Raw genomic sequence first — 25,543 nt, forward strand, 5'->3', positions numbered from 1 at the left:
TTGCTTCGGTAGCCTTGCAGAATTCCCGGACTCAAGGGTAAACCAGGAGCAGCTGTGGGCAGGTCCAGACTCTCAGCTCCTTGGGAGTTGTGCTGGTGAATTAGTCTGCGGTATGTTCTACTCTCTAACACAATTGCAAGTGTCAGCCCAGAAAACACATTATTAAGGCAGTCTGTTGAGAAACTGATGTCCATCAGCACCTTCAGCAGTAGCCCAGACGTATCTGTACTTGAGCCATACCACTCTCCTCTATGGAAAATGAGGTATCTGAAGAGGAAAGAAGGAGGAGGAGGAAGATGAAGAAGAGAAAGGAGGAGGAGGAGGAGAAAGAGGAGGAAGAGGAAGAAAAAGGAGAAGGGGAAGGGGAAGGGAGGGAAGGGGAAGGGGAAGGGAAGGAAGGGGAAGGGGAAGGGAAGGAAGGGGAAGGGGAAGGGAAGGGAAGGAAGAAGGAGAAGGAAGAAGGAAGAAGGAAGAAGGAAGAAGGAAGAAGGAGGAGAAGGAAGAAGGAGGAGAAGGAGAAGGAGAAAGAGAAGGAGAAGGAGGAGAAGGAGAAGAAGAAATAATATCTAGTCTTTCCCCTGTTTCCTAGCTCAGATCTACTGAAGACCTTGGGGTTTCCTAAGTGGTAGGACATAGGTTTTCTATTGTTCATAACGAGTTATTTTCAGTTCTAACTAAGTTTATGCTATATGGTGACTGGGCAGGGCCCCTGGGGAATCTCAGGGTGGGTTGGTCTAAAAATCAAGTGGTCAGTTGGGGGAGTTTCAGACCCTTCTGCCTACATCAGGGACAAGGAGATGGAGCTGCAGAAGGAACATCTAATAACTCCCCAGGTGAAGCTACCTATGTGCTGGAAAAGCATTGCAGCCCAACTCCATGGGGACAGAAACATTTCTGCTCAGGACCCTTCTGGACCTTTCTCCATGCCGCTCTTCTTCTGGCCAGCCGCCATTCAGGTCCTTTACAATAAACCAGTAACTATAAGTATCAAACTTTCCTGAGCTCTGTGAAACATGCTGAGCAAGTTATGAAACTGGAGACAGGAATCATGGCAACCCCAAACTATAGCCAGTCAGTCAGAAGGGCGGATGACTGGCAACTGGAGACTTGTGACTTGAATCTGAAGTCTTGCAGGACCTGAGGCCTGACCTATTGGGGTTTAAATAAAAACAGACAGGGAAATTGAATTGAATTGTTGGACATCCAAATCTTGGAGTAACAAATGACATAAAATGAGGCAATTTGTTATGCACAAATCCAGACAGTGCTGGGAACAGTTACCAACAATAATAGGCTTGAGGACTAACTGATGACACGCAGCACCCTCCCCACCCCCCACCGCCAACAGTTATTAGTCAGGATCAGTGGCCTCTTCGGGCGATCAGTCCAACATCATAAAACAGGACTATTGGCTTATAAAATAATTCTTCCCTTCCTCTTCATGTAGCAGGCGGTCCCAGCACGCAGTCATTCAAAGCTGGCCCAGGTTTTAAACATGCATCATAAATAAGTTGGGTCTGGAAACTCGTCTGTTACTTGATGCGTTTTCCTTGGTCACCGATGAAACCGTGTGCACAGGATCTAGTTTTCCTCCCACTATTTATGGTGCAGACTCTTCCTGGGGATCAGACTGAGATCCAGGCTGGACTCATGCGGGTGGCTTAGTCCATAAATAATTCTTACCAAGTAAAGAACTCAGTGAAGTCTGGTGGTAATGCAGTATGCCTCTTAGCAGACTCCTCTAAGAGTTGGTAAAGAATATACAGTTTAAACATCCCTTGTCCAAAAGTCCCAAAGCCAAACTACTCCAAAATCCAAACTCCTTTGAGCATCAACAAGGCACCACAAGTAGAAAATTATATAGTGTGAAACTTCATTTCATATTCAAAATTATTTAAAATGTTCAATAAAATTACCTTGCTTGACACTATGTGGGCACACAGGACATATAAAACATAAATGAATTTTGCATTTTAGCTTGGGTCTTATCCTCAGAGTATCTCATTATAAATATTTACATATTCCAAAATATTTTAAAATATGCAAATGTAAACATATTTTAACCTGAGTATTTCAGCAATGCTCAACCTGTGTCAGGCTTTATTAAAATACATGTTTAGGGACTAGAGAGAGTGGTTAAGAGCACTGACTGCTCTTCCAGAGGTTCTGAGTTCAATTCCCAGCAACAACATGGTGGCTCACAACCATCTGTAATGGGATCTAATGCCCTCTTCTGGTGTGTCTGAAGACAGTGACAGAGTACTCACATACATAAAATAAATACATCTTTAAAAAAGCATGTGTTTAAAGGTTGGTGGGTGTCTCCTCATGTAACAGATTGGCCTGAGAAAACAAAGGATGCATGCACAATGACGTAACTAACTTGGGAGAACAAAAGTTGACTTTTTAAAATGGAATAGCCATATTGGGATCTACTTGATTACGCTGTGCTGGGAAGCTGATAAACCTACGCCTTTAAACGGTGTAAAACTGCAAAGTCTTCCCAAGATGCTTCACTCAGCTTGTTGTCTCTTCTTCCCCACCCCCATGCCAATGTCACACATGCCAGGCAAGCTCTCTGCCACCGAGCCCCAGTTCCTTGGTGAACATTTAAAAATGATCTCATAGGGCCCAGAATAAAGGAACTTGTGATCCATGTAAGGTGGGGGTACTGACCTTAGCTTCTGAGGATAAAGAAGGTGAGCCTTTCAGAAATCATTTGGGAAGGAGCCCAGCTTCTTTTTACCAGGTCATTTTGGGAAATTATATTCACCTTCAGTCACGTCCTAAGATAAAAATAGCTCACTAAGGAGTCACAACATGCCGCTGATTTTGTCTGAGGAAAGGAAACAATTCAACAGACATGTACTATTCTTAGACAACACTCTTCCTCAGGTTCCCCCATCCCCCAAATCCAAGGTGTTGTGACCTCTCTATTGGTCTCCCTCTCCATCCATTCCACCTTGCCTGCAGCCATATTTTCTGGGTTTCTGCATTTATCACCATCTCCTCTGTGTACCCTGCTAAGACTATGGCACTCAGTCTGGTTCCTATGACTTAGGCACTTGCCATAAACCAGTTCTAACATATGTTTCTAGCCCTCTTAACCACCACCCATCCATCCCTGTTGTCCAGTGATGGACATACACTGCCTCCTTCTCACAGGCGTGCCAATAACATCTGGACTCATCTCCACGGATGTCTTCTCAGTCTTTGTCAATCGACGAAGGACAAATCAGGCTAGGCCTGTAAATATATCAAACATTGTGTCATTTTGCATTGAGCCTCCTTGTCAATAGTAGGCATTGCCCCATCCCCTTAAAATCTATTTGGGCTGGAGACAGCTCAGTGCCAGTGTTTACCTGGTGTGTAGAAGGCTCTGGTTTGGTTTTCTGCATTATACAGATATGGAGCATCTTTTAGATGCGTTGCTAAAGCAACAATAGCAGCCTTCTCTTGGTTCTTTCTTCCTTCCTTCCTTCCTCCCTCCCTCTCTCTCTCTCTCTCTCTCTTTCTCTCTCTCTCTCTCTCTCTCTCTCTCTCTCTCTCTCTTTCTTTCTTTCTTTTTTACTGCTAGCCTGTCTGTGTTTTTATGAGTAATATTCATAAACAGAGAATGCTTGCACTTTCCTCTCACATTCTTTTGGTTACCACTGTGGCTAGCTTTAGCTCTCCCGCCTTATTGGGTGGCTTCGGTCGTACCTGTCCTTTCTTTTGTTCATCTTCTTTCCCTTCCATCTGGATTTGCATATTTCTGTTACTGTATGCTCTAGGAATTTAATACACTAGTTTTATTTAAGTATATTAATTTCATAAAGTTCCCCTCTTCCTGTGAAATGTGAGAGTCTTCTTTCCCCGTGTTTTAAAAATGTATTTATTCACTTTACATCCCAACCGATGCCCCGAGAAATGCAAAGTCTTAAAACATTTTTCTTACTTTAGTAATCTGTTTTCCAATTTAGTTGTTATTTGATACTAAGGTCTAGTCTACTTTTAGACGTTATAAAATGAGTGCAATATTCAACACGCTATGAACAACGCGTTTGCGTACTGTTTTAGTTAGGGTTTCTGCTGCTATGATAAAACACTATGACTGAAAGCAGTTTGGGAAGGAAGGATTTACCAGCTCATGGTTCCACGGTCACAGTCAGTCACTGAATGAAGTCAGGGCAGGACCTCAAGCAGGGCAGTTACCTACGGTCATGAACTAGAGCGGAAGCCATGGAGGAGTCTTGCTTTCTGACTTACTCCTCATGGCTTGTGCATTCTGCTTTCCTACGACACCCAGGACCTCCAGCCCAGAGTGACACTGCCTACAGTAACCTGAGCCCTCCCACATCAATCACCAGTCAAGAGAATGTACCACAGGCTTGCCCAGACATGCTCTCTACTGAGAGTCCCTCTTCCCGATGACTTTGGCTTGTGTCAAGCTGACATAAAGCTAACCCATGCACTTTCCACTTGTTCTTGTATTCCTGTCTGTGTTTCTCTTGAACTATATCCTTGCAGTTTCTCTCGAGTGAGTAGCTTTTGGCATGACATAAACTCTTTGCTGTTTCTCTGTTTCAAATAGTTTGGTTTTGTTTTGTTTGAGACAGGGTTTTTTCTGAGAAGCCCTGGCAATCCTGGAATGCTCTCTCTCTGTTAGACCAGGCTTGCTTTTGAAAGACCCATAACATGAGGACTACCTTACGTTCTGACTCAGGAGAGGCAACACCCCCAAATCACTCACGAGATTTGTCTTGCTGCAAACTGCAAGAGGACTTTTATTTCAAGAGTGCTCTCGGGCCCACAGTCATACACCACACAGGGGTAGAGGACCATGGCGCCCCGAGTAGCTGGGAGAGGAGATATTTAAAGGAAGAAACCACAACTCAAGTGGGTGGGGAGGGCGTTGTTGGAAAATACCAAAAACTCCAGTTAAGAGTCACGAGGAAGTGGAAAGTCAAGACAGTTTTCTAGGAGTCTCTAACAATAGCACCTTTGCATACCGGGTTCCAGCAACGGTCAGGGTGGGTCAGGGTGACTTTCTTTGAACGAACACTCCCTGAACCTAGGAAGCGGGTGGGTGGAGGAATGTCGCTATCTGTTTTATGATTAGCATGCCTTGGAGCATTGAGTCACAAAGGTCACATTTTCAAGCCTGGGCCTAAAGGCCTAGAATTTTGTTTTTACGTTATACTTTTTCACTTCGAACTCACAGAGATCCACCTGCCTCTTCTTCCCAAGCGCTGGGATTGATTAAAGGCATGAATCATCAGGCCAGGTTTCACATAGATTTTTGACATGGGTATAAAAATTTTAGATTGACGTCTTTTTTCTTGTATATTGTACACATTAATATACTGTGCTTTGTCCTTTGATGCAGTATAGAACACTATTTGCTGGGTTGTTTTTGGTTTTGTTTGTTTGTTTGTTTTTGCTGTTTTGTGCTTCTTACCTGCTTCCTTTCTTCTTTTATTTTTTCTGAGAGACTCTGTGTAGACCAACCAGGGACTCACTCTAGCTCAGGCTGTCCTTGAACCCGTGCCCTTCCTGCTCCAGCCTTCCACTTGCTAGGATTACAGTTTTGCATCACCACTCAATAAAGCTTCTTTTGGCTTTCTCTCCAGATGTTACATGACTTTCTTTATATTTTTGCTGTATTTTTATTCTGTAACAGCGATGCGTTATTTATCAGACTTGGACTGATTGGTTGGTTTCCCAGGTAGCAGATCTGAGGTTCTCCAGTAATTCTGGAAATAATGAGGATGCTTGTTAGACTTAGCCTCTAGGTTTATTAGCCACTTTTTCATATATTCTATCTCTGTCTTGACTAAATTCTGAATAATTTATTCATATCTCTTCACCAGTTTACTAACTCCCTTTTATCTGTTCAATTTCTGGTTTATAGCACACCCGTTGAAAATTTAATTTCTAGAAAATCTAATTTTTAATTCTTTCCTGTTCTCTGTTCATATTTTCAAACTTTCCTTTCTAAAAAAAAAAAGAAAAAGAAAGAAAAAAAAAAGAAGAAACAGAAAAGAAAACTATTTGCATTCTGAGACTGAGATTTCAGAATAGGAAATATCTTGTGGACCTAATTCTGCCAATGATCATTCCCCGAGCCTTATTTGTTTATGGGTTTTGTGATTTTTTTTTTTTTTTTTTGATGCTGATGTCATGTTCTTGATACTCATCTGTAGGGATTGTTTGAAACCTGAGCTGTGGTTGACAGCAGTCGAAAAGATCTGTACTTGTCCTTAGTTGCCTGGAGGAAACCGTGACTTGGAAGTACTTTGAATTAAATTCTTCGCTTGTGTTTAGATCACAGAGATAGTACAAATTCAGGTCAAAAAAAAAAAAACCTATACAAAAACTAACTGTCAAGTATTTCCCTTGATACCACTTCAACACAGGAAGCTTGTTTCTAGTCTACTCTAAACTGTATGACTCATGGGATCCAACTTCACATGAAGGTCTCCTCTTTCATCCCTTATCTTGGCTGGGTCCTGAACCCTCACAATGAGAATCCAGGCCATCAGAGTTTAACAGTTGAGGTCTCACTCCAGGGCATTGCTGGCTTCTGTATATTCACTACTTCTCTTCCTTTGATAGAGAATGTACAACCGTGGTTACAATCACATTTTATACTAGACCAGAAACCCAGCTGATCAGGGTTCTAAGACAGTAAGTCTTTATGCCCCCTCTTAGGTTTAATTTTCCACAGGTTTTTCTCTGCAAACCCTAACATAGTAAACAATTGAACCCTGTGATGGTTAATTTTATCTGTCATCTCTGCCAGGCTGTGTAGTACCAAGTTGTTTGGTAAAATGTCAGTATAGATGTGAAAGTGTTTGAAAATGAGATTTAACATTTACAAACACAGACTTTCAATAAAGCAGATTACCTTTTGTAGACCGAGAGGGCCTTGTCCAATCCATTAAAATCCCAAAGTGAAAACCTGAGGCTTCCTTTGGAATTCACCCTCCAGGTTATAACACAGAAATCTTGCCTGCCCCTCTAGCTCGCTGCCCTTGTGTGGATTTCAGACCTGAGATGACACTATCAACTATTACCTAAAGTTTTGTCTCTATGAGATCCAGGTGTACCGTGCCCATAGTCACTGATCCAGTTTTTCAGAAAAGAGCTCTCTTTGTACATTTGAAAACACTCCGTTGGTTCTATTTTCCAAAGAACTCTGACCAGGGCAGACGTTCAAGAAACATTTATAAACAGTTGTAACATAACTGTATTTGTGAACAATGCGTTTGGAATAAACACTTGCTATTTAATTATTTAATTCCCTTTAACTCCTGGTCTGGGGCGTCCAGGTTTTGTCACTGCTTAGGAAAAGAGCTTAGGTCTGCTTCTGTGTTCTATCCCACGCTGCCACAGATCCTCTGCTTCACTCAGGCCCAAGTTAGTGTGATACAAAGAACTTCGTGTTGAGCTCAGATCGATACTACAGCTTAGAACTGCTATGAGTTTCAAGAGACACGCAGGAGACCACCAGCGTCTCCGGGACACCACAGTGTCCTTTGCAGGTTCACACACTGCTGGCTTATTAAACACGCGCTTCAGACCACGTCTCTCCTCATTCATTTGTGATCTGGACACTGGGGACTTTTTGGTATCAGGTTAGAAGAAGCTTGGGGGTTTAAAACAGGTAATAAAAGTCAAACAATACCAGAAATTACAAAGTCATGGTGAATGGGTGGAGGAGGCCATCGGCCCCTCTGGAGGATAGAAGGTTCTCGATTTTACCTGTCTGTCTCTAAGTCCATTACAAATGCTCACCTCACTCCCTACAAGACCTTGTACATTTCTCTAGGCTTAGGAGACCTTTCGCTGCTGAAGGCCTGGCTCTTGAATGTCACATGGTAGTGCTGGCTAAACTCTGAGGAGGAAATGAAACTCCTCATTAGTTCTGTAGAACCTGGTGCTACAAAACCAAGCAGCAAAGACCTGGAATGAGATTGTAGGTACAGGCTACTCTGGCATTTAAAGGTGTTGAGCCTGCCATATCTTGGAATGCTGTGGACAGCATGTCTCTCGCTCCAGGCTTTGTCCTCTATCTGGAGTAAAGGGTGTTGAGACAGACTACAGTTGTGAAAATTCATCAAAACTATACTTTAGATTCGTGCCTTTTACTGTAAGTGGCATCTCAGGAGAGGAGGGATTGAGGGAGATGGAATATTGATGATGATACTGTCCTTGGTACATCTTTGTGTGTGTGTGTGTGTGTGTGTGTGTGTGTGTGGTTTTGGGGATAACATCCGCCAAGGGCTATGTATACTATGCAGGTGCCTACCACCAAGCTCCAGCCCTGGTACTCTGAGTTCACTGGTTATCTTTGCGGGTTGGGGAACTGAGAGGTTTGTATCTAGACCCTCTTGAGTGCTAGGCAGGTGCTCTGCCACTGAGCTAAATCTTCAGACTCCTTTTCTGTTTTTACATTGAGACAAAAATCTCACTAAGTTCCCTAAACTGAGGCCCATCTAGGTCTCTGACGTGACTGGGAATTCAGTGGCTTGTGCCCCCTGCATCTGGCCTTCTCTATGTGGGTTCCATGCATCTTTCTGATTTCACCCACGTCACCTGAGGCTCAATGGCAGCGCCATCACCTTTCCCCTTCTCACCTGTGAAAGGCCATCCTGTCAGAACCTTCTCTGCGGCTTTGAGAAACATTTAGGGTAAAGTCAAAGGGAAGGCTATCATGACATCTGAAAGAGTAAAAGATCCAGACTTGTAATCCTAGCTACTCTGGAGATGGAGGCAGGAGGATTGCCACACCATGGTCTGCCTGGGCAAGTTCAAAGGCAACCTGGGGGACCAAGTGAGACCCTGTCTCAAAAGAAAAAAAAAATTAAAAACAGACTGGCTACGTAGATCAATGGTAGAGCACGTGCCTAGCATGCACAAGGCCCTAGATTCAACACCCAAAACTGAAACTAAACAAAACAGAAACCACGGGTTTCTCCCTAGCCTCAGAGGCAGACGTCTGTCCACATCCACAGGTCTGCTCTATCTATGTGGGCATCTCGGCGGGCAGCCTCTGAGCGCAGGATCTGCCTCCTTGACCTTCTCATAGAACGTCTGTTCTTTCAAACGCCTGTCAGGCTATAGCAGATATTACAAAGCTTGCACGAAGGCAAATATAGGGCCTGCCTTGGAGCCGTGCAAAGGCTGAGCTTTGATTTTATCTTCTGTTGGTTTCCTCAGCATAGCTAATGCCATGTTTCTGGTCAATAGACATGAAGGTGGAACTGCTCTGAGCAGGTCCGAGCCGGTCCGTTTCATCCCGTGGCCTGCTGACCTTGACGGCACTTTCATGTCCATTCATAGAGAGTTTACTGTAAAATGAAATTAAAGCAAACTGGATTCTCTCCAGAAAGGCAACGCTGGAGATATCTATGAGCGGGGAAATGCATCTACTGTACTCACTGCAGACTTCCCGAGCTCCCAGCCTCCCTCTCTCCTCTCACCTCGAACCCTCTCCTCCAGCTCTGCAGTGCAGATGGGAGGGGAGGGGAGGGGAGGGGAGGGGAGGGGAGGGGAGGGGAGGGGAGGGGAGGGGAGGGGAGGGGAGAGGAGAGGAGAGGAGAGGAGAGGAGAGGAGAGGAGAGGAGAGGAGAGGAGAGGAGAGGAGAGGAGAGGAGAGGAGAGATACCATGCGTGCCTATAGCCAGCCCTCCATCATCACCTCATAGCTTCAGGTCAAACGTCCTAGTCCTTTTTAGATGAACTTTAGAAGGAAACTCATTCCTCATCTTTCACACATTTCAAGATGTCTGCATTTCAGCTGAGCGCAACCCTCACAGCCACATAATAAACTATCCTCCTGCCCCCAGAGTTTAAAGGGAAAACCGAGTGGGGGTCCAAAGCATCTGTGGGTAGATGCAGTTTGGCATCTTAATAAATGTCTTAAATTTTTTTGAGTGGAACCTTGGCTTTTGTCTGTAAACCCTCGGGGGTAAAATGTGAACCCATTTCCTCACCGAAGAAATGTCACAGCACTTGACAGGCTGGGTTCTTTGATCCTCAAACATTGTGCCCCTCTGTGCTCTGTCTGTCCTTCCTTGCCGCCCCCCTCCCCAACCTAACTGAGGCTTTGTAACCTGATGCGCTATAAAGAGCATTTTCTACAAGGGTACAAAGTGATGTCCTTGCTTAATACTAAAGCTGTCCACCCATCGCCCTCGTCCCAAGTCCCGTCCCCTCCGAAGGCATGCACCATAAGGCTTGGCTGGCAGGCACGGAAGCTGGTTCAGCTGTTTTGAATTAGAGGTAGGGGGAGGCTTCTTTGTAATATATGACTTAATCAGTGTTCCTGAAGTAAACAACCCAAACTGAAGCTGGCAAGGACCGCCATTTGGACGACGTAAACCTCCTTTGGCTTTGGAGCAGGGACAGGATGTGGGACAAATAGGTGTGTTAGAGTTGATTGTTACAGATGGGTAGTGGTCCTTGGCCCTCCGTGGGAATGAAATATGGCAGTTGTGTTATTAGAATCCCCAGAGAAAGGACAGGATGCCAAGTTGAGTTTGAGTTCCAAATAGATAACAAATAACCGTTTAATATAAATAGATGACTACATTGCTTGGTGACTACAGAACCAATGAAACTCCAAGGCTGAAGAGGGGATTGTGTTCTTCATGTTATGTCTTTCCACCAAGACAGGGATCTACAAGTTAGGCCTGGTTCTGCCTCCCAGCCCCACGCTCCCAGAAACAAGACACAGACTCTAAATATATTTACAAATACCTTGGCCATATAGCCGGGCTCTACTCTGACTAGATCATAACTAGAGACACCCATTTATTTTAACCTACATTCTGCCACGTGGTTGGCTACCTGTGCTCAGGGACCATGTGTCAGTCTGGTCATACCTTCCCTAGGGAAACTCCTGCTTGGCTCTATCCCAGAATTCTTTCTCTTCCTGGATATTCTACCTCCTATTTCCTGCCTAAGCCATAGGGCATAGGCTTTTTAATTGATAGGTGATGCATCCATACAAAAAAGATATTCTTTCTTCACAAGGTTGGTGAACTTCAACAGGAAAGACTCTATGTGAAAACCCAGCCATGTCTGTGTCTGCTGGTCCATGCTTTCTCCTTAATACAAGATTTCTGTCAATAACACCCCAGCAGAGTTGGCATTAGCCTCACGAGGAAGCAGGCTGTGTAGAGGTGCCACCACCCCACAAAACAGAAAGGCAATGCTGTCACCATCCCAGTCAGTTCCATTGCGGAGACCTTAGTTAACCTACTGATTGAATTACTCAATGATGTCACCCAGAGGAATAACATCCATTGTTAAAATGGAAAAAAAAAAGCACTCAAAAATAACATTTGAGTTGTTACGATTTCTCCAACTGTAAATTTTAGGGAATTGTGTTATGTGTTTCAACTTTATAGTGAAGGTTCCTTATAAATCATGATTGTCCTCTCTGTTGCTGAAGGGCCACATAGAAAACAGCTCCTGAGAAAGTATGTGGAGATGTCAGAGCTGCCATGGTATAGTAGCGAGGAGGGAGTGTAAGGCTCAGAGAGGTTGTAATGTGGATTTACTGTGTAAGATTCGAGAACCTGCGTCCTCGCTGAGCCCTTGGGAAGACTCAACTACATTCTCACTGTGGAGTTGAGGAATGTGTTGGTATAGGAGCATGAGGATTTCTGAGCTCAGTGAAATAGTGAGAGATGCAGTGTAGAGTTAGAACATTCTAGAAAGACCCACAGTCCTGGAACAGCACCACTTCCTCTGTCCTAGACTATTTTCTACTCTAAAAAACATGGTGGTTAAATTATGAAAACTAGAGAAATCTTTTTTTTAAAGATTTATTTATTTTATGTATATGAGTACACACTGTAGCTGTACAGATGGTTGTGAGCCTTCATGTGGTTGTTGGGAGTTGAATTTGGGACCTCTGCTTGCTCCGGCCCAAAGATTTATTTATTATTATAAATAAGTACACTGTAGCTGTCTTCAGACGCACCAGAGAAGGGCGTCAGATCTCATCACAGGTGGTTGTGAGCCACCATGTGTTTGCTGGGATTTGAACTCAGGACCTTCGGAAGAGCAGTCAGTGCTCTTAACCGCTGAGCCATTCCTCCAGCTCCCTAGAGAAATCTTTTTAAGCTCACAGTTCTGATGGTTAGAGACTCCATGACAGTGTGACACCAGCTGGGGAAGGCCTCTTTGCTGCCACACAACACAAAGTGGTGGTGGTGGTGATGATGGTGAGCCACAAGATGAGATGGCTCATATGCATCAGACAGAGCCTGCTTTTATAACCAAGCCACTCTCAAGATAACTCCTATTAATTGACAACTCCATAGACATATAAATCTACAGGTGAGGGCAGAGGCCCCATCCCAAGGTTGCCCTTCTCAACAAGCTGCACTGGAAACAAAGCTTCCAACGGATGAATTTTTCTAGATTATATCCAAACTATATCACCACCTGCAGTCAAATGCCAACTGCCTACTGCATGCGAGTCACCTGGAGAATGAGTCTCTAGGTGGCAAATACCCAGATTATCCTCATGCCTCTGTTGGGCCACTGGATCCTCATAGTAATGGAACCCAAGAAGAGGACTTTTTGGATCAGCCCAACCAGAGATGTAGCAAGCATACACAACAGGAAGGAAAAAGTTCTAAGTTTTTCCAATGAGACCAAAGGAAGGAAACACATACACACACACACACATATGCATAGCACTCATACACTCTTAGACACCTGCAACTGGCCCGCTAGGAAGGACAGAGAATTTGAGAAATCCACTGGGGTCCGAGGGAAGGAAATCCTTACACCAGAGGGAAGGCAGAGATACTAAAAATCCAGGTTAGAGTTTCTAGAGATATAGCCAAGGCTGGAATCATGACCCACAGTTTGTGGGATAAAGCTGGGAAGACCAGCACCACACAGAGGGACCTCAGAAATGGCAAGAGAGGACATTATAAGGCATTGCAGAGGGTGACCTGCTGACCTGGAAAATTCATAAGGAAAAGGTAGACATGCTAAAAATCAACATGGGAGGAGGCAAGAGCCAAGCTGGGTAAAAACTAACATATTATGGGGAAAACAGGAAAGAAAAGGATTAAAGTTTAAAAAGATGAACATGGAGCAGGCAAAGATACATAATTTAACATTTTATTCTTATTTATTCCTGTTCCCACATTTTATTGTATTTTCCTGGCAGGCGGCCGGCTCTCTGGTAAATCTGGAGGAGCGGGAAGGGTTGGCAGAATAATGTGGCTATGGGGATTTGAATCTTATTACTTGGTGCTCCTAGAGTTGGGTAGACGTTCATAAAAATTACATGCTATAGTGGCAGGTCATTTTTTATAAAAATGAATCCTGAGCTTCAGATTTAGGACAAAGGTGAGGGTTTCAGATGAGTCAGAAGCGCTGGGAGAAAGCGCGGGCAAGCGAGGCGCTGCCTGGCAACCACTGGATCCCAGAGCCAGACGGCCTGGTAAAACGTCCTAACAGAGAGGCTGCTGAGACCCTCTGATGGTGGCAGGCACTTATTTCTTGTAAATTGCCTTTGGATGCTTAATTCTCCCAGAGGACTCCCTACTGAGGCAACGTTATGGGGCTCACAGGCTTAGATGCTTAGACATCTTCAGTGTCGGTCTGTCTTTTTCCTCTAGTCTCCTAGTGCTCAGCTTCCTCTTCCACTCTGTTAGCCCTTTAGCCCTTTAGCCCTTTAGCCCTTTCTCTCTCTCTCTCTCTCTCTCTCTCTCTCTCTCTCTCTCTCTCTCTCTCCATCTTAGGAAAGTTTCGAGCCATCTCCCTTTTCTATCACCCCCCTCTCCACTCCATCACGGTCTTTGCTTCTTCGTGAGCGGAACGGGACCTAGGAAGGCAGTGCCCATTTGAGGCCTGACCTGCTTCTGCTCCCATCTCTCCTGCCCTGATTCATCCTGCTCTCCAGGGATGGAGCTGGTGCCCCCAAACATACTGGCAGAGCACAGCTGCCTTTGAAACGACTTTTAGTTCCCCTCTTTGCCATCCCCTCCAGTTCATAATCCTCTCTCCTCCCTTTCCCCTTCTCTCCCCCCACCTTCTGCTTTCTTCCTGCAGCGAATCCTTGGATCACCTACTTAAGCACTGACCCTGTGGGAGAAGGAAGGGTTTCAGGTGTGGCCTCTCCCAAGTGACTTTTTGCTAAAAGGTGACTTGGGAGGATATTTGTAATCCAAATGGTCCCCAGAGGTTGCCCTCGGGTGCTGCTTCCTCATTATTGCCAAGTTCTCTGGGGCAGAGGGCAGTTACAGCACTTCTTCCCATGCTCTGCCTGGTCATGCCCCTGTCTCCACAGCGTGGTGATGCCCGCCTTCTGAAAACTAGGTTTGTAAAGTGTTATTTTCTTCCTTTCTAATTGGAGAAAAGTTGTCAGACTGGCCCTGAGCCTCCCCATAGATACAGACTTTACTACACATTGTTTCAACTATGAAATTAATGCCTAGAAAATGGTCCTCGTGATCTCTTTGAAATGATTCCTGACTGTTCTGCACCTTAGTTTAGTTCTGCTTAGTTGGTTGGATTCATTTTTGTCAATCAGCAAACCAGACCAGAGGAGAAGCATCTTCAATACTCATATCCTTGTGTGTGTCTTTTTCAAGACAACCTGTGGCATCTTAGCCCAGAGTTCCCTCCTCTACACAGGCTTTAGAAGACAAAGAGCAGCCTCATGTCTTCTGTATTAAAATTATTGCACACAAACTGTGCTCTCTCTGGTTTCCACAGGCTAATGTGTCTCCCAAGGATTTTGGCTTCAGACACCATCGATGTGAACTCTCCGGTGTGTGAATTACCTGAGCGCTGGATGGCTGCCTCATGGGAATGATGGTTGCATCAAGCATTCTAGCTTCACCTTCAGTACTGCCACAAGACAGTCTGTCAACAAAGGCTGTTTACCTCATATTGGATAAGCAGTGTTTGAGAAAAATAAACTCTGCATGGACAAAATGCTTTGAGCTTCTTGTATGGACTCTGCCTTCTCTGAAGACCAGAGCTCTCTCATGAGTTCGTGAAATTTGAGCCTCGGAGATTCATCTGTCTAATTAGTTCCTGTCTCTATATTTGATTCCCAGCTGCCAGTTTCACAATCTTAACACTTAAAAGACTTGGAAAACCCAGGAGATATGTTCAGTCTGTCAAAGACACCCTAAAATCAAAACAAACAAACAAACAAACAAACAAAAAAGAGCCATTAACTCCCATCTTTAAATTTTGTACCAACCAGTCTATCTCCTTGTCTTACCCAGGCCTCCCAACAAGAAAGATTCAAACTATGAAGCCCATTTTCCCACAAGCAAAGATGTTCACGGGCTTCTAGAAGAGGAAGAAAGGTCAAAGGTCATTTAGTCTCATCCATCCAGTTTGAATAGATTCAAGGATCTGGGTAGATGGCCTGGGAGCCCCATAGCACAGGGGAGAGATTTGACACAGCAAAAGACTGTTTGAACTTTCAGATTCCAGACACCCTCCACCAGCAAGCCCCATAAAATGGGTGACATCAAAGGACAATGGGGATGGAGGTAAGAGCATTGGCCTTGCTTTGAGTTTAAAGTGAAGTGTTTTCCTGCAACCTTTGTCTTTAGCTTCTAGACAGGGCGTCTTGCCTGGAGACCTCAGCTGAGATGGGCTTAGCCTGACTGTGTTGCCTGCAGCTCACAGCTCCATCCTCAACTCTTACCATTTGGCCCAAGTTCAGCCTCTCCCCACCCCTGCCCCCTTCCCTGGCCTCCTGGGAAGACTGTTGCCCGATCTTTATTGCTCTTTTCCCACACTCCATTATACAGCATGATATCGGCCTCTGAATTTATTTATTAGGGCTCAGATCTATAATATACAACCCTCCCTTCCTGTCTGACACCGTGTCTTTGCAGCAGAGTGAATGAGAGGCACTGCTTGCTATTAAACAGTCATGGAAACTAAGCACCCAGAAAGGAAGGGCCAGAAGCTTGCAAGAGAGCTAACTCTCGGGAGGCCCCTCAGAGCCAAATTGCTTTTTCAAAACTTCACACTCACAGCCCAGCAGTCCAGACAGGCTGCCACAAATAGCTCCTTGTGGGGGAGCACATTTGCAACTGGCAACCTTATCCCCACATGTCTGGCCCTCATTTGGTATGCAAGCTATACTTTTAAAAATTAACATTTTGCTTAATAAGCATCCCACTTGTCACTGTTCTCTTTCAACATGTTGAAGCAGGCTACAGTCCCAGGAGACACACACACACTCTCTCTCTCTCTCTCTCTCTCTCACACACACACACACACACACACACACACACACACTTGCATCTTGCACACACACACACACTCGAATGCATTCACACAGTTCATAACTCAAAATAATGCAAGCAGTGTATGGTGAGAGATCACGCTTCAGCTCCCGATTAAACTTTATTTTAGAATAATTCTAGGTCTACAGACATACGTGAAGACAGAACAGAAACTCGTTATTCTCTTAAATCACAACGGCACATTTGTTACAACTACAATGTCACAACATGTATTTCACTAGCAATGTTTTTATTTCTTTCTTTCAGGAATCTACGTCTGCCATTACTTCTTCTTTGGATCCTCTTGACTAAGTCAACATTCCTCAGACTTTGTTTGACGACCAAGAATTGTTGGGTTGGATGTTTTGTAGAATAGCTCTCAATGGAAGCTTCATTGTTCTTGTCTTTTTTTCATAATTAGACTGAGGCTATGGATTTGGGGTGGAGGAGGTGGTGGAGGTATATTGTCCTCCCTGTTGCACACACCCGGAGGTCCAGGCTATGGTGGACCAAGCTAACTGTGGGAGTTAGCTTTGAGCCCCTCTGTAAAGCAGTTCCCACATTTATTCCTCTGCTCTAGCCCTTGAAGCAAGCTCCTAGCCATGCTCAGAAGGGGTTTTCTCTACATGTCTGTGTGTACACATTTGTATGGGAGAGTGCATACATATGTGTGCCTATGTACATGTGGAGACCAGAAGACAGCCTTGGATATTACACCTCAGGAGCTGCCTTTTTTTTTTAAATTGAGACAGAATAATCTTATAGAGACCTGGGGCTCTGTGAATCTGAATCAGTTAAACTGTCTGGTCAGATAACACCACACTGGCCTTGAACTTGTGATCCTTCTGTCTCTGCCTCCCTCAGTAATTCCTAAGGACATGCACCACCATAGCCAGCTAGAAAGCCCCAGAGACAGTCCTATCTCCGCCTCCCCGGTGCTGCGATTACAAGCATCTGACACCACTGAGCTGTTTTATGTTGACTCTGGGGCTCGAACAGATCCTCCTGGATGCATGGCAGGCCCTTTACTAGCTGAAGTATCTCCTCTGCCAGGTCATCAATCTGTACATAGTGAACTGGCAGGACACATGGGATTGCCTAACCCCATGCTAAGGCTGTGGCTGCCACCAGATCTTTCCTTTCAGGAGATCAACTCAAGAGGGGATTCGCCCATTATCAGAAGCTTCTGAGCTACCATTCTGTAATTTAATCAAACCTTCTGCATCAAAAAGCACCCTTGACAGCAAGAAGTACCCACTCTCTAGTAGGAGCACTCTCCTCTCTTTTCAGTGGCTTTGCACTGGCTCTTGTTTTGAGCTGAGTCCTGACAAGGAGCGTGTGGCTTGTGAAATAGCATTTTTTTTGGGGGGGTGGAGGCGAACAGAAGGATGTATGCCACACAAGCTTGTGGTGGCATGTGTGCTTCCTTGTTCCTCTGAACTTTCTACTGGGAAGCAAAGCTTCCATCTAGTCCTGTGTTGCCCTGGTCCCTGCATCGTGGGCTTGGGAAATCCAGCCTGTATCCTGGATCCTGGCAACAGCTTCTTGCCCATAGGAGACGAAACACAAGACGCCATTAGGGCAGCCCTCTGAGCACCCTTAACCCGAAATGAATCCGGGAAGGCACTTGAGATGCTGAGGTAGTGTGACATGGACCCTGGCACACAGACTACTGCCTCCCATAACTATGGCTCTAGGAATAGACTATTGGGCACATTATAATATTCATAAATGCCTTGAAATTGCTTTGAGAGAGAGAGAGAGAGAGAGAGAGAGAGAGAGAGAGAGAGAGAGAGAGAAGAGCTCTATCAGCATATGAGTAGGTGCTAGCATAGCATCAGAAATGAAAGATTCCCTTTTCTGGGTTAGTTTGTAAAAACAGGTAAGGCTAAACAACATACTCTTATGAAGGTTCTTGGAAGAAACAAATATAATCTTAGAAGTGGGAATGTTTTTAATTCATAGATTGTGAATGGATATGTAACGTATCTTACTTACATCTGACAGTCCCCTTCAAGATGCTATCAAAGTTGCAGCCTGCAATGGCACCACGCTAGTGTGGCACAAGTGGGTGGATTGAGTCTATGGAGTTCTCATACTCACTCACTTGCTCTGACCCACGGGTATTTGTGGGGCCCCGCTCGGAGGCACTGTGTAGTTATTCATCTGAAGAGCATGAAAAATATTGTTCTACATGTCAGCACCACCTTGGTGACTCATTAGAATCTTCTAAGTATACTTTTCCGGGACCAAAGTATACATGAGCAAGCCAAAGATGATATTATTCCCTGGCCACACCTTCTGGCACATCATCTTCTAACATAAACTTCCCAGCCCCAGAGAGAATCAGGAGAGGAGATGCTACATGGGATGCTGTGGGTCAATCAAATTAAGAAGAGTGTGGCACCTTGGTATGGGCATGCGATGTTTCAGTTGGTTTACACCAGACTGTAATACAGACAGATCTATATGGGACATGTGCCATATTCCTGTTGCTTTCCTTAATCACAAAAATTCAGAGGAAAACAAGATGATATGGATAGACTGTGGTGGAATTGTGTGGTTTCCATTAAACATAGTGTTTGGTCATCACTTGTGGCAGGATTTTCCCTGTCCAATTACATTAAAACATTAGTGCAGCAAGAGGCCTGTGACTGGACAGGGAAAAGGGAGGCAGCATGAAGAGTTGCAGAGACAGAGAACAACTCAGAGGAGGGAGGAGAGAAGCCAAGATGGAGGTGGACAGACAGGAAGAAGATCCTGATCCTGTGTGGTTTTAAATAGTCACAGGTGGTTTTGAATATCATACAGGGGTAGGATAATTGGGATAACTTGTCTGATCTAGGTGGGCAGATTGTATCATTATCAATTGACTCTGAAATTACTGTGTGGGCATCTTGTGAATTGAGAATTTATTGATACATAAATCTGACTTGTTAATTATAAGCTTCTAGAGTTTTGTTTCTATCAGGTTGCTGGATGTTGTGGCAGCTGACCGTGGTGTGGACGGTCGTTGCGTGGGGCTGGCGTGGCAGTGAAGGGAACTTGGGAGCCCCGGCCCACCAGAGAGTTGGTGGGCAGAGAGTAGCTGGATGGAGCACGGGAGCTTGGTGGTTCTTTTTTAATATTTCCCGCAACCATCCCTGCCAGACTGTGGCAGTTCCCTGGACACTTGGACTTCTCACTCATGATGGCAAACCTATGAACGATCAATCATTTCTAATAAAGACTTACACATCATACCCATTGTGTGTCTTGCTCCATATGCCTAGTGAGCCATTGACTGAAGGTACTACAGGCTTACCCACCATTCCCTGAGATGTCCCACCTGCAGCACCTTTCCTGCACCACTAATTAGTCTTTTCATAGTGTGAGTTCTAGTCGACTGTCAGTTTACTGAGATGGGAAATATGTTAGCCCATTATCAGCCTAAATCTGATAGTCAGATAACATATTACCAGGATAAGTGTGTGTGTGTGAGTGTGTGTGTGTGTGTGTGTGTGTGTGTGTGTATAAAGTTCCAAGCCAGGAATCTAGACAGACAGTTAATGGGGAATATTGTTTACTAGTGTGTTTCTAAGCATTAGAATGCTTCCCCGCCCCCCAGCTCTGTTATCTTCAACGAGCTTCATAATCGCTTATGCTTCATTTTCTTCCCACTTGCAGCAGGAACTAGCATCGTAATGGTACTCCAAGAGTGCTGTTGTAGTTGGGAAGGACTAAATGAGTATACTTTATGTTAATGAACAAGAATGCTTGGCCTATGGCAAGTGCTTAATCAATTTACATGCTAGGGAAGGAGGTACCTGAGCAAGCATACACAAGAGCCAGGGTGCTGGGAATCTTGGTCATGGGAGGCTGGGAGCTGGAGAGACATTCCCAAGTAAAATAAACCTTATTCAAAATTATTTTGCTACTAATTTGTTTCTACTATGGATGTAGTGCCCTCAAACTCTTTTCCTAACCTTCCCACAAATACTTTCCTGGTGCTAAAAATATGCATGTATCAAAGCAAAACAAGGAGGACTGGGCTGATGGCTCAGAGGGCAAGAGCACTTGCTGTTCTTCCAAAGGACCAGAGTCTAGTCCCCAACACACTGGGCAGTTCATAACTGACTGTAACTACAGCACTAGGGCATCTGACGCCCTCTTCTGGCGGACCTACACCCATAAGCTCATACTGTCATGTAGACACACAAATCATTATGAAATAATAAAGTACATATGTTTTTAAATCACACAGTAGACACCTCTATTAACATGTATAATATATGGTTTTATATATCAGTTTAAGAATACATTTTAAAAACATACTTTATAATGCCACCAACAATTAGCAATGGTTGTCTGCTCTAATTTCTGCAAGGACTATCCCTTTACCTTATCCCAGAGAAAGGAGGGTGCCCCATCTTCTGCCTCATGGCTGGCAGCCTTTCATTCATTATATAGGGGGAAGAGGCTAAAATGGTGTCTACACTGGGTCATTGTGGCAGCTTTGATGGTGAGTCACCTGGCTACCGAATCTCATGAGACAAGAACTGGCTGGTTGCAGTCACTTGTACCTATGCAAGGGCGGAGGCAAGGTCAAAAGTTGAAGCTCAGAAGACAGAGAAAGAGCAATCGTGTTAAGTCTAGACAGCATATTAACGGCCAGGGCCGCCTGTGTCAGCCTCCGTTTATAGGAGCTTTTTGCTGACAGCATGGAACCTGAGCCCTCCTTTCTCTTCACCTAGCAAGTTCTATTCTGCTGTCAGAGGCCACCCTTCCCAGAGTGCCTTGAGGGATTCAAGGTCAGAGCTGTAACTGGAATCTGTAAGGCTTCGAGCAGGAGAAAACAGAGGGCATCCGGGATTTACCGTAATGGGCAGAAGGTGAATCGGTTGTGGAGGCCAGGGAACTGTGCACGGCTGCATTTACCCCTCTGAGGGACATTTTTCTAACAGCCAACAAGATAATAGATGACAGTGCATCAGACGTTTCCTGTGTGTATGATGTTTTCCTAAGAAAAGTAGTTCTGAGGGGTTTTTTTTCTTCCTATTTAATCATTGTTGTAAAAAAATGATTTTGGATATGGTATCGGGCAGTGGCTGACAGGAGTATAAATCCATCTCACCTTTCTGGAAAGTAATTTAGCAACATGTAACAGCAACAACAACAACAACAAAACACATCAAAATGGGCATATCCTCGACTCAGAAATTCCACTGCTAGGAATTATGGAAACAGTGGCATAAATATTTATATAACAGAGCATTCCTCATGAAATAATTATAATCACTCCCCAAATGGGACTCATTTAAATACTCTGAAATAGGAGATGGCTTAAATATCATACAGTGGGAATGCCAAGTAGCCACTCCACAGCTTCCTAGAAGTATTTAATTGCGTTGAAATATAAGGCTGGGCTTGAGGTTTGCTGAGGGGTGGGGGGTGGGGGAGGCACTAAAGTACAGTGTACATTGGTCTCCTGAACCTGCACTTGGCCAGTGTGAGGAGAGGAAGGAGCCTCTAGTCTTTCTGAAATCAATCTTGCTCCATTCAACACAGACTGAACGGCAGCACCGGGATTCGGTAGACTCGAAGCTCACCTGAGTGAGGGAGCAGATTTCTCACGACGTGTGTGCTGGCCTCTGCTTACATAAGTCACGGGCTTGTTGGTAAATGCTTATTCTGAACAGCTTTGTTCTGAATTGGAAGGAGACATTTGATTAGAGCAGTTTATATAACAGAAATCTGAGACTGGAGGAAGGATTTGGCGGGCCCGTTGATTGCGTTGGAGAGGGGGTTAGAAGGAAACTTCTCGAGCGAGCGAGCGAGCGAGCGAGCAGAGTGGGAGGCTCTTATTTTGGAGCCAGCACTCGAGAACAAATTGTCCTCTGCACTCCACCCAACCACATCAACACCCAGACAGATGCAGTCCATCGATAGGAATGGGTTCTACTCCATTTAGGGAGAAGACAGGGCTATTTCTCTCCAAGGACAGAACAAGGTTAGCCTGCATCTGCACCAGAGCCAATCAAATGGCGCATTTAACAGTCATTCCGCGGTCCCAACACCATTCCAACCTCCTCCTGCTTTTCAAAACCGAAAGACATTTTCACAATGGCTTTTTGGAGCAGGATTTTATTTTTGCAAGGATGTGTTTGCTGTCTCTTTTAAAACTCTTTCTTTTTTCTTTTCCTGAATTTTAATGGGCCCGAGAGTGGTAGTCTGCCAAGATCTTAACATTAAAAGAAAAAAGGAAGCGTATCATCCCCTCTCTCTCTCCAAATCCTGCCTAGGGTGCATTTTCCAGAACATACTCCCACCTTCCCCTCGGCCAGCAGAGGCTGGGGATGCTCTGTGGGTGTCCACCAAAGCCCCTTGCTTTGAGTGTGTGCACGCTTCCTGCTCTGTCTTTTGCCTCATCTGGACCCTGTGGTAGACCCAAGTCTCTGAGACTCTGTTATTTCAGTTTTTTGTCTCAGTGTCACTTAATCAAGAAAATGCTAAATCCCCAGTAGGGAAAATAAAGTCATAAGTCTCTTAGCTTTCTGTTAAACCTCCTGGAAGCTGCTGAACAATGAGTCTGCTTCCCTCCGCTGTTTTTCCATCTGCAAAGGAAAAAACCTGTAAAGTGTGTGGAGCAGAAAGGCTTCTGGGAACAGCTTAGGTCATGTCTCATTCCCTCAAAAGGTATAGAGAAAGTATCATACGACTTAAATTCCATTCATCTGAGTTAATACAAGCAATCAAATGTGGTTTAGTCTGTGTGTGCTGGAGAAGTGACCAGGGAAGTACGTGATCCCAAATACACTCACTACAAATGTGCACATTTGGGGGGACACACACACACACAATGGTGATAGGGTAATCCCTTCCCATGTCCTCTCCTTCTAGGAAAAAAAGGAGGGCTTTCCCTTCTAATTCAGAACTCAATCCATCAAGAACCTGGCTGTCCTGACTGCATCCTGGAGGGACAGCAGCAGCGTTGTTAAAATAGGTTAAGAATTACTCTAGGGAGGGACTCACCCTAGATGCAGCGCCGTTTCTTCTCTTCTACCATATCCTCGATAAGATCCGCTGCTGACTTCATTTAGCAACAGCTTTTCCTTTCCCAAAGAAAGGAAGAAATATAGCATCGGCGACAAATATTAACAGACATTAACCCGAGTTCCAGGGGTCAGAAAACGCACATTTTATTTTTGCCAAAGAGGCGTTTGCTTCCTGAGGGTAAGTCTGAATGAGATGATCTGGATGCTTCGTTCTGGATATCTGTGTGGCTTGACGCAGCAATAGGATCTCTGTGCTTCAGTTTCTTCTACCATGAAAGGAGGATGGTAGATTCTATTTCACAGGGCCACTGGGAGGATGAGTGGGTTCAACTCAGATGAAGTGTATACAATGGTACTTGGTATCCAGGCTACAAATGTGAGTACAATTGTTAATTTAGATCCATCTTCTTTTTATTCCCTTGACTTAAATGAATTGATGAAATATAGAGTCCCTCTTTCCAGTGGTGGTGGGAATAAAACAGATGTGTGGTTATGCGAAATTTGCATACAAGTTCATGGGTTCTAAGGACCCCAAGGCTTCTTCATATTCTGAATGACTTGGTGGAACCACTTTGGGCAGAGGCTCAGAACCCAGGCTGGCCCGTTGACAACCCTGACTCAACAACTCACTAGCATGTTCTGTGACATCTCTAAAGCCATTTAGAGGATGCCTTACCCTATAGACTTAGCCACGGGTAGAAATAAAAGATAAATCTGGGTAGAAATCCGAAATAAAGTGGCAGGTACTTGGAACAAAGAAATCACACAGTTATTTGGAAGTATGGATGATCCAGGCATGCCATCTGTTTCCAGCCACTTCCTGTGTCACTGCAGAGCCAGGAGTGAGCACACTGGTGTCTCCATCCCGAAAAGTTTCTCCTTTAAGATGAATTAGGGAAAAGAGAAAAAACAATGGCAAGAAAAAAGCCTTAAACAGTGAAATGACATATCTCCATATACTTAAGAATACTAGTTTCTAAGAGGCCTGAGCCAATGTGCTCGAGCAGCGGTTCTCAACCTGTGGGTCACAGCCCCCTCAGGGGTCACATATCAGATATCCTGCATATCAGATATTTACATTGCAATTCACAACAGTAGCAAAATTCCAGTTATGAAGTAGCTACAAAAAGAATTTTATGCCTGGGGATCACCACAACACAAGAAGCTGTATTAAAGGGTTGCAGAATCAGGAAGGTTGAGAACCAGTGCTTGGGAACAGTGGAGGGCTATGGTAGGGGGAAGGTCGAATTTCCTCCAGGAGCCGGATTTAATCCCTTATCCATTAGAGATTGTTGGGGGAGGGCCTCCAAACTTCCTCAACTGCCCTCAGGAGCAAACAAGAGGACCCAGACACAGGCAATGTGCTATTGCCCCTCAGACCTTATTTATGTACCATCTTTGTATTTAGGAAAAAAAAAAAACCTCAGGAAATACATCAACATATTAATATTTGTTATCTTAGGAGGTACAACTATTGATCCCTTTAATTTTCTTCTCTGTTTTTCTGTACTTTCTGTAAGTTGTTTTGTAATAAGCAAGTGTTTTTAAATAATTAATTGAACAATTAGACATTAGTCTATATACTGGGTACTCAGCTAGGCACGGAGCTAGCCAGCATCCATTACCTCCTGGTGTTTACAGTCTAAGACACTGAATAAGTAATCATACCAAGAATTAATCGCTTCCACTGACAAGAGGCGCTACCGAGAAGTTGAGAGGACGAGGCAGCCAGGGGGCCCTTTTACTTAAGCCTCCGGGGTGGACTCTTTAAGGTGCTTGTTTTAGAGACAAAGTCTGAAGGGAAGAAGTGGAGAAGGAAGGGAGAAGGTGCTCCAGGGGGTCAGAATAGCACGCGCAGAGACGCAAGGCTAGGTACCTTCAGAGACTTAAAAGTATGCCAGAGTGCCTCAGCTTGGAAGGAGAGCAAGCCATTCAAGGAAGCTATGCTGGGGCAAGCATGCTCCTATAGATCCTGTTAATGACTAGTTTTTCAGCCTTTGTGATGCAGTTTAGAGATAAGCTCTTGTTGGGTAGCCCAAGCTGACCTTAAAATCATAGTCCTCTTATATCAGCCCCTGCCCAGCTATTGACTGAAATTGCAGGTATGCACCAACATGCCAGCTTTTACATATATATTTATGTACATAATCACAAACACATAGATACATATATACATGTATACATGCATATACACATACACATAAATATAGGCATATACATAAATACACACAT

General features: G+C 44.5%; 2 long non-coding RNA genes across 2 annotated transcripts in view; one reads left to right on the forward strand and one right to left on the reverse strand.

Moving 5' to 3' along the window:
• Nucleotides 1-17,993, forward strand: part of Gm34080 — a 52,587-nt gene extending 34,594 nt beyond the window's left edge. The window contains exons 3-4 of the long non-coding RNA XR_381684.3: nt 14,737-15,530; nt 16,545-17,993. This is a non-coding gene — a long non-coding RNA (predicted gene, 34080). The remainder of the gene's footprint in view (nt 1-14,736; nt 15,531-16,544) is intronic.
• On the reverse strand, nt 4,745-24,163 carry Gm34016. Its single transcript, XR_381683.2, has 4 exons — nt 23,289-24,163; nt 21,866-21,962; nt 8,622-8,705; nt 4,745-5,735 (listed from the first exon to the last, which is right to left on the reverse strand). It is a non-coding gene; the product is annotated as a predicted gene, 34016 (long non-coding RNA).
• Nucleotides 24,164-25,543: the final 1,380 nt, after the last annotated feature.

This window comes from Mus musculus, chromosome 12 (genome assembly GCF_000001635.26).
Source record: "Mus musculus strain C57BL/6J chromosome 12, GRCm38.p6 C57BL/6J".
Taxonomy (NCBI): domain Eukaryota; kingdom Metazoa; phylum Chordata; class Mammalia; order Rodentia; family Muridae; genus Mus; species Mus musculus.